The sequence below is a fragment of the Lontra canadensis genome, unplaced genomic scaffold (assembly GCF_010015895.1).
Source record: "Lontra canadensis isolate GAN:19392208 unplaced genomic scaffold, GSC_riverotter_1.0 scaffold78, whole genome shotgun sequence".
Taxonomy (NCBI): Eukaryota; Metazoa; Chordata; class Mammalia; order Carnivora; family Mustelidae; genus Lontra; species Lontra canadensis.
The window spans coordinates 5,540,482-5,549,824 of NW_022631072.1; the positions used below are offsets into that span (position 1 = coordinate 5,540,482).

General features: G+C 42.1%; 1 protein-coding gene across 1 annotated transcript in view; it reads right to left on the reverse strand.

Moving 5' to 3' along the window:
- PRKD3 (protein kinase D3) overlaps positions 1-5,970 on the reverse strand; it is an 80,804-nt gene extending 74,834 nt beyond the window's left edge. Inside the window, exon 1 of the mRNA XM_032881908.1 lies at positions 5,843-5,970. The gene's annotated coding sequence lies outside the window, so the exon portion shown is untranslated. The remainder of the gene's footprint in view (positions 1-5,842) is intronic.
- Positions 5,971-9,343: the final 3,373 nt, after the last annotated feature.

Sequence of the window (9,343 nt, forward strand, 5' to 3'; positions counted from 1 at the left end):
CTAAATGAAAGAAATCTTTAGGGGATGTGCCTTGGAATTCTGCTTTTGACCCTATATTGATTCTGACTGTTTATAAGATAAAGACACAGAAGACATGCTTATAAAATCCCCAGAGTACACAATCCGGGAGAGACAAACCAAAGTTAAAGTGGAAAGTAGTAAGAGTGAGTGTAAAGCTTTACAACGGAGAGAAATGAAGTGCTCACCTAGAAGCTCTTTATAAATGGAGTTAGCCACCTGAGTTTAAGAAGGGCTGCTAATTGGTGGCTAGAAGAACCAATGCAAATCCACCTACCAGGACACTGAGAATGTATCAATATCAATCTGTAAACTCTGTTGCTGGTCAGCCTACATCGCCACTGTATTCATTTCTACACTCCACATTTTTAAGGGCTATACTGATTAAAAAATAGTAATTAAAAGCATGCATCTAGTTAAAGGTTAAGACAATGTCATGTGAAAATATATGCTTAACAAAGCTAAACAGAATAATAGTCTTCAAATAATGGTCTTACAAATAATATTTGAAAAGGTGGTAAGAGAATAATCGGCTTTACTCAGTATCACTGCAGAGAAGTTTAAAATGAAGGTAACAGCGGAACTTGCTCACCTCACAGGATGTGATGAGGATGGAGCTACTGCACCTGAAGTACCTACAACAGTACCTGGCTTACAATTAAGTGCTCAGTAACTTGCAACAATTTTCATAATAATTACATGAAGGAATTAATAATTAAGGTCCTACTTTATGCCAAACGCTGCAATTAAGATACGATACTTCATTACATCCTTACAAGAATCCTAGGGGATTTGTTTAACTCTGTTTTACAGAAAAGAAGCCAGGGTTTCAGAGAAGTTGCTTGCTCACATCTAATATGGCATGGAACTCGATTCAAACAAAAGCTTCCCTGACTCCAAAACCCACGTTCTTTCTACTATTTCATTCCACCTCCAAAAGCCTAACAACAGAACAGGTTTTCTTCTAAGGTAATGAGCTACTTAACATACACAAGTTGAGTAGTTTCAAAAGCTGAACTACTATCAGGGGTACCTGGGTGGCTCAGGCGTTAAGCTTCTGTCTTTGGTCCCCATAGGGCTTCCTGCTCAGCGGGAAGCCTGCTTCTCCCTCTCCCATTCTCCCTGCTTGTATTCCCTCTCTCGATGTCTCTGTCAAATCAATAAATAAAATCTTAAAAAAAACTTAGCTATCATAAAAAAGGTAGTAAAATATCTAAGAATAATACTGTATTCAGGTTAAATACCTCAAAATACAAGATGCTTCTGTGTTCAATAATGATTTATTTTCAATGGATGTCTTCCCACTAAATTTTCATTTTATTATACCTGTTATTGTTAGCCAAGTAACAGTAACTGTCTAATACAATTGGCCAATTTATCAGAACTACTTATAACTATTAATAAACTATATATTATACTTGGTATAAAAATATTTTTTAAAGATTCAGCATGAAAACAAATAGAAGAAACTAAATGAGCTGTCATATTAGCTTCTGCCCACTCATCCCATCTGTCTTCTCCTTTTATTTTATGGAACCCTGATTTGCTCTGTAAGATGCAACAAGATGAAGGATGAAAAATATTAAGATGAGTATCAAAAAATTTAATAACTGTATTTTATTTTGTCTTTATGTTTCAATTAGGAAACCGAGACAAGACAATTACTAATTTATAAACTGTATATTGATTAGATATGTTTGTTTCTAATAGCTATAAGTTGGCAAGCATTTCTGATATGTTTATTTGGAACATCTCAAATATTCTTTTGGGGAGTTATCTGTCACATATCCAATTCAAATGAGCTTATATAATCCATCACCACTGCTGAATGGAATCAAAAGATGAAATATTAAAAGAATCTTGAGCCCACCCTGCCCTATTATTACAGACAAGGTAAAACAAAGGCCCATTACTTTATGGTAACATCACAAGTTGATCCACCTTTCCTTCCCATTCTCTCACCTCCTGCCTGCAGGTACATACCTCATAATTTAGCAAAGCCTCTAATTAGAAGCTCAAATAGCAGCATTTTCATTTAACATTTACTGAGTTTCTATTATCGCCACACTGTTACTAGAGACACTGTAGTTATACAGCAGTAACCAAAACAGACACGGCTACTGGAGCTTATAGTGTGATGTGGGACACACACATTAACCAAATACCATTCACATAAATAGCAAAGTACCTACAAATTATGAAAAACGATATGACAAAGTATACTTAAAGGACCTAATTTCAACTGGGGTCTCACGCGAGGAGACCTTAAGGAAGTGGTGCTTAAGCAAAGACCTAAAGGATAAGTAGGAGTCAGGGAAGGAGAGAGAAGAGGGAAGAGGATTCCAGAAGACAAAACAAATCCAGTTCTTAAATACTTCATAAGGAAGTTCATTATTTAGTACAGCCAGTGTCCTTTCTGGTAATCAGTAAATCAGTAAAGGTTAAAGCGAAGAGTTAAAATGTTTTTTTTTGGGGATGCCTGAGTGGCTCAGTTGGTTAAGTGTCTGCCTTCGGCTCAGGTCATGATCCGCTCAGGTCATGATCCCAGGGCTCCTTGCTCAGCAGGAAGCCTGCTTCTCCCTCTGCCTCTGCCTGCCACTCTGTCTGCCTGTGCTCACTCTCTCCCACAGAAAAAAAAAAAAAAAAAAAAAAAAGTTTTTCTTATTCTGAGTAGCATAATATTTACCATAACTTCCTCCAGTAATGGGTTGTCCTGTTCAATTTAGTTTTGTGTGTCAGTATGCTAATGAATGGAGGGTCTTCCCCCCCAGCCCCCCCATCCTTGATCCCTACACGTATTCTTTTAGCATGTAAAAAAGCAAATGGCCTTTTTCAGTGCAATCCTGACTACGGTCCAGAAGTCAATGTTTTGCCCTGATCGGTCCAGAAGTCAATGTTTTGCCCTGATACAGGCTTGACCTGGCTTAATAATCCTAGTGTTGTGTTTATATTGTATATTGTATATTTATATTGTATACTGTCTTAACAATTCAAATAACTTGGTTGAGTTTTTTAAATCCTAGTCTGTTGCATTCCTGGCATCTATTTACAGATTTTCAAAAATATAACTATTCCTTAGATTAATATAATACTTTTCCTAAGAGCTCAGCATTCAACTAAATTGTTTACTGCTACAATTCTGCTCATCTGGACCAGTGATATTTGAATCTCGGCCCTTCCACTCTCAGAGAGAGTACAGAGAGCACACCATGTCTGCTCGCTGCTCAGGCACTGAAAAGTTTATCCCATAATAAGATTACAGTCTGCCAATCTGGCCAATGCTGTATGAATCTATGCTGGGCTTGACGGACCTTCATCGCCTCTCTCTGCCCCAGTGGTATCTGAGAAATCTGACTGGCTAACAGCCAATAAGCAATTTCTCACACAATGTAACTGTAAACTAACCATACAAGTGGAGAAAACTTTTCTTCTGCACTAAAATTAAAATTAAAACGTCTCCTAAGTGTATCATCTCAAATTTTTCCACTGCTCCAAAGAGGCACACATACAAGTTCAATTTAAATTACATAATCGGACACTCAAAGTAGTACCAGCACAGATGACTGTAAACCATAAAATTATTATTAAACCAAATTAAAATCTGTACTGGCAAATAATTTCCCCATGTAGCCAGTTCTGCAAAAGTAGTTTATTTTATAAATTTCAATATGGTAGTACTTTCATCAATTTTAGAAAGTCTTTTTAAAAATGAGAAAATGTCAAACCATAAGTGACTCTTAATCTCACAAAACAAACTGAGGGCTGCTGGGGGGAGGGGGGTTGGGAGAAGTGAGTGGAGTTATGGACACTAGGGAGGGTATGTGCTATGGTGAGTGCTGTGAAGTGTATAAACCTGGCGATTCACAGACCTGTACCCCTGGGGATAAAAATATATTATATGTTTATAAAAAATAAAAAATTTTAAAAAATGAGAAAATGTCCCTTAAAAGTGCATTTAAATTTTTTTTTCTTTTTTTTTTTTTTTACATTTTACTTATTTGACAGAGAGCTGGAGAGCACACACAGGGGGAGTGGCAGGAGAGGGAAAAGCAGGGTCCCCGCTGAGCAGGGAGCCCAATGTGGGACTTGATCCCACAAACGTGGGCTCATGGCTTGAGCTGAAGGCAGTTGTTTAACCGACTGAGCCACCCAGGTGCCCTGGTTTTTTCAATTCTAATGTAATTTAAAAATTTTCATGCCCAAAAGCTTGATTTATTAAAGCCCCGTTTTTTTTTCCATATGCCAGTGTTAAATGAAAAACAAGAGAGAAATTTCTCTTTTAAAGAGGTCATCTATTGAAACGAAAGCTCATAAAATTTGTGTATCTTAAAGACTCACTACTGAGATGCTTTAAAAAATCAGTCTCTAGATATGAAACAGACAACATCTTGAATGTGAGTCATCCTAAAAAGTGAAATGCTATCCACCAAATTATAGAACTTAGTATGGAAACTGGTCTGTCAAACACTCCAAGCTTATCTGATCAGATCTACCACATCTATATTACCTGCTGAAGCAAAACCTAACATGAAGGCTTCATGACATGTTTAAAATATTTTTACTAAAACGCCTAACTTCTTGGCTGAATTTTCATGCCTGCTCTCAATTCAGATCCTAACAGGGGAGGAAGAAAAGGTTCTTTCGATAAAATAAAACTCAGAAGTCTAGAGCTAGGTCAGGGACCTTTATGGATGTCCTAATACCCATTAGACGACGCATTAGAAGTTGGTAAGTAAACTTGATCTCAGCAAAATCACTGTCGCTAAAAATGCAGGAAGAACTGCTACATCAAGTACAAAGTAGAAGCAGCTGTAAGAGTAATACAATATAGCATTTTCTAGGGTACCGATCAAGGCATTTAAAAAGTTTTTGTTTCATTTGCGGCTACAGCTCATTAAAGCTGTGTAGTACCAACTAGTAGTTCAGGGTGTAACTTATCCTTCCTAATCAAAGATGACACCGATATCTTATTTCCTGTGGGGATGGGTGTGGTTGAAGAGACAGTTATGTCCAAGCCATCAATCTGTGTATGGGGAAGTCTGCGGGTCTCACACACGCTTGTCGCTTGGTTTTATATTCGTGCCTGCAGTCGGCAAGGCCTATGCTGCGATGATTTCAAATAAAATATCCAACAGGCAATCGAGTAGTCTGTGGTTATTGTTACTGCTCAGAGAAAACAGTCGCACTCCTCAGCGTTTCATAGCAAGAAAAACCTCCCGGGGGTGAGAACAACTCAGAGCAACACTGCAACTTGCAAAACTAAGCACAGTCAGGAAACTGGGGTGGGGGCTCACACAGTCTCTAAGCACCATTTACTTACTCCTTTGAGACGGCTACAACACGAAGTGATGAAATGAATAGGAGAGAAAAAAAAAAAAAAAAGGATCGTCCCAATTCGGCAGCTTGACTGTCGCTGGGCTGGCGTCGGGACCGGCCGGAGGGACCCCGAAACAGCCTGCTCCCGCAGCGGTCGCGCGCGGTGGTCGCCGGCGGAGCGCGGACCCAAGTTGGCCTCCGCGCCCACGCCGGAACTTGGCCCCGTCTGGCGGCCGCGCCGGCGCCCCCGCTCGCCGCGGCGCCCACCGCCCGCTCCGCCCGCCGCGGGCTCAGCCAACTTCCCGCCCAGCCCCGGCGGTCGCCGCCCAGCCCCGCGCGGGGCCCGAGTCCCGCCGCCGCCGCCGCCGCTGCCGCTGCCGCGTGCGGGCGGGTGAGTGGGGGAGGGGCCGCCGCCGCCTCACCCGACGGGCCGCGAGAACAAAGCGGCGGCCGCGGCGGCGCTAACTTTTTCGGTGTCTGATCCGCCCTCCCTGAGGCGACTACTTACAGAGGCGGGCTCCGCCGGTCGTGAGAAACTCCGCGGCCGCCAGCGTCTGGATCCCAGACGAGGCGCCAGCGAGGCTTCACGCGCCTCGCAGGATCCCGCCCGCCGCTGGCGCCCCTTCCTCCCTCCCTCCTCCCCGTCCCGTCCTGAGGCCCGGGGGCGGGGGGCCGGGGCGTGCGGGGCGGGGGCGCGCGGCCGGCGCGGGGCCTGCCGGGAGCTGTAGTTTCCGGGCGGGCCCGAGCGGGTGGTAGTCGCGCGGGGATGCCACGGTGCCTTTGCACTGTGCAGGCAGCGAGGGCTCTGCGTCCTCGGACGTCCCCGTGTCTCCGTGGGCGGGGGGGAGCGGGGCGCGACCGTGTATTTCAACCAGTTACATACGGTACTCGAACCCATCATTGCCTTTTTCTTTTTTATCGTCCGCTCTGACGGAGGCCACGGTGGCAAGGAATCAAGACGTGACAACTTGAATGGGGGACTCGGAAGGGGTCCACAGCAGAGAGCAGTTTCCACCCTGATTGCTCTTCTCCCTGCTCCCCACGTTCTCCTCCCTCGGGCCTGCCTCCCAGGTGGCCGCCTGGCGCCGCAGCCCCAGGCATTCTGCACCCGACACAGAGACATCCAGAGCCCTTCATCTAAGCAGAGTAAACCGAAGTGGTAACTTTGGTTTCCTATTTGTCCATCATTCAGCTCGCGGGTGTCCCCTGCCATCAAAGTGAAGTGCAGTCAAGAATCATGAACCTAGGCTTCCACGTCCAGGGAAACAGGGTAACAATGCCCGGGGAACGGGGAGGGGTGGGTGTCAGGATGAGGATCTAGAGGGAAAAGACATTATGTGGTAAATTATAACTTTAATGTGAGAAGAAAACCTGACCAGCTGACGGTGGCTGTCCCAGGAAGGACCTAGTTCTCCTTCTGTCAAGGTTTTATCTCAAAAATACTAAAGTAAAACTTATTGAGACAAGCTGGATGGGCTGCTTATCAACGATCCATCCATCCCCACGCAGGGGTCTAAGGCAGCTTCTAAGAACAGAAAGAAAAGAAAGTTAAGTGACTCCCTCTGGTTTAGGTCATCTTGTATTTAAACTTAAGAAATGAGAATTTTTAAATAACTTATATTAAAGATGGGGCAAGTAAAATTGTGTGTAACTCGGATCTACTCTGAAACTATTGTTTAGAAAAGACATTTCTGAAATACTTTCAGGAATTGGAAGCTACCAAATGTACCCATATCCTGTCTATCTAATATTTTATATTTAGTCTTATTCTGCTATTGTTTTAGTTTAAAATTGAATGTAAATCTACTCAAATTTATATTATTTTTAAAGAACCCTCTTACCTAACTTTGCCTTTTTCTTCCTTCCACTTTCCAACAGACGTTTTAGTCCAGCCCCAAATATTCTCTCTCAGCAAGATTCCCAGGACCTCATTGGAGCAATTTACAGCCAGTCCCATCTCACTACTAACTTCCATTTTCTCTCATGGTCCTTAAAGAGACAGAATTTACTCTTCCTAGAAATAACTTTTCTAAACAAATCAAGCTCATTATTTAGAGATTTAAAGATTTGTGTGTGTGAGAGGGGAAAATATATATATATATATATATATATATATATATATATATATTCATTCCACTTCCGCTGCTCTGCTTCTCTTTTAAAAAATAAAATTGTTTCCTCCACTTTAAATGAATATTTCAACAATACATTTTAGCATAGGACTATATTTGTACCTGTAATCTTTTGCTGGACATGAACTGCAATTTCCTCAAGACATTTTATTCCTATTCCAGAAGCCCTGCAGTGATTAAGATTTGGTTTGATAAGTAAACATATTCCCATATGAGATGTTTAAGCCTTGAAAGAAAATATAATCAGAGCAACCATGATGGAAAAGATTTTATTTCTTGGTGGTGGCTTATGAAAAATGGAAGCTTACAATCTTCCTCTCATGGGACTATAGTTGCAAGTCTTGTCCCACATTTACTGGCCTCCCTTGTACTCAATGAAATGCAACACAATCATTCAGACATGTACCTGCTATAAGCAAAACGAGTCAACATTAGTGATTTAAGAGAGCAGAGTTACCTGATTCAGAATCCTAAATGGAAAAAAAGATGATTTGCTAGGGTCCCTACTAGAGGAAATGCTCATTATTCTAAAACTTCGGCTGGGTTTAATTTAAAGAATGTGATTCCTGAAAAAAAAAATTATTTTGTTTTTTGTGGGTTTTTTTCCCTGAGGTTGAAACATAAGTGAAAAATGCGCCACAAAAAACCTCTCTTTTGAAATACTATAGACTGGTTATAATGTATTTTGGAAAGCCAACTGAGAAAGAAAACAAAGGTGCTGTGGACCTGGATAGGGAACCAGTATTAAAACACTGGCCAGAGCAAAGGAGTTAGGCAAGTGGGCTCCCTCACTCATAGTCTGGAAATTGCAGCTGCCCAGAAGGGCCAGTTAGAAGCAAAGGGTTGGGATGGGACTTGGAAGGCAGAATCCAATCTAGTCTCTGCCATGTCACAGGTGCATGCTGCTCAGTCTCAACTACGAATTGATGTTCTTGTACGTGAAATGCAGAAAGACGGTTCCGTACCTCCACAGGATTGTTGTGAGAAGGAAGAGATGCCCTGAGTGGACCACACATGCAGTGGGCATTGGAGGTAGTTCCCCAGGACGCATCATGATTCTGCCACTGAACAGTTGTGTGGCCACAGGCATGGCAACCTCAGTCAGCTTCTGTCTCAGCATCAGTTACATCCAAGGTCACCGGTATTATCCTTGGATGATAGCACTCCTTACCCCGGGAGTTGTGCAAGAACAAAATGACATAACACATGGATGACACCTTAAAAAAAAATTCACAAGTAAATGCTCAGTACATGTTAGCTATTATTCAGGTTAAAGAGCTTTTTGGGGCGCCACATCTCCTGGCAACACAGAGAAAGAAAAGTTAACAAGCTTCAGTCTGTGAAGGGACATTTAAGATAATATTGAAGAGTTTAAATAACCCAGGAATCCCTATGGCTGTAGGATGAATTCTTTTTTATGTCCTCAAAGGAAGGTCCGACTGCACAGGTACTCAGCTGACCAGAAGCCATCACTGTGACACTTTCTACACTGATAGCTCAGGTGTTCCCGTGCCAGATAAAAATCACTAAATGGTCTTATATTTGTTGGTTTCATTTTTAATGAAGTAATCAGACTATACTGAACATTATTATGATTAATACTCTGATCATACATCCCAAATTTCCAAATCTCCAGAAAGAATTCTGACTAACCCTAGACTTCAAACTCTCTCCTAGTTTGTTATATGATGACGGAACATGTGGCTGAAAGCTAATTGAGGTTAATTTGGCTTGCTTGACCTTTTCCCTAGATTCTCCTTAAAGTCCTTGGTGTACGGACTCAATAAACATTTTTTTTTTTTTGAAGATCTTATTTATTTGAGAGACAGAGATCACAAGCAGGCGGAAAAGTAGGCAGAGAGAGGAGGAAGCAGGCT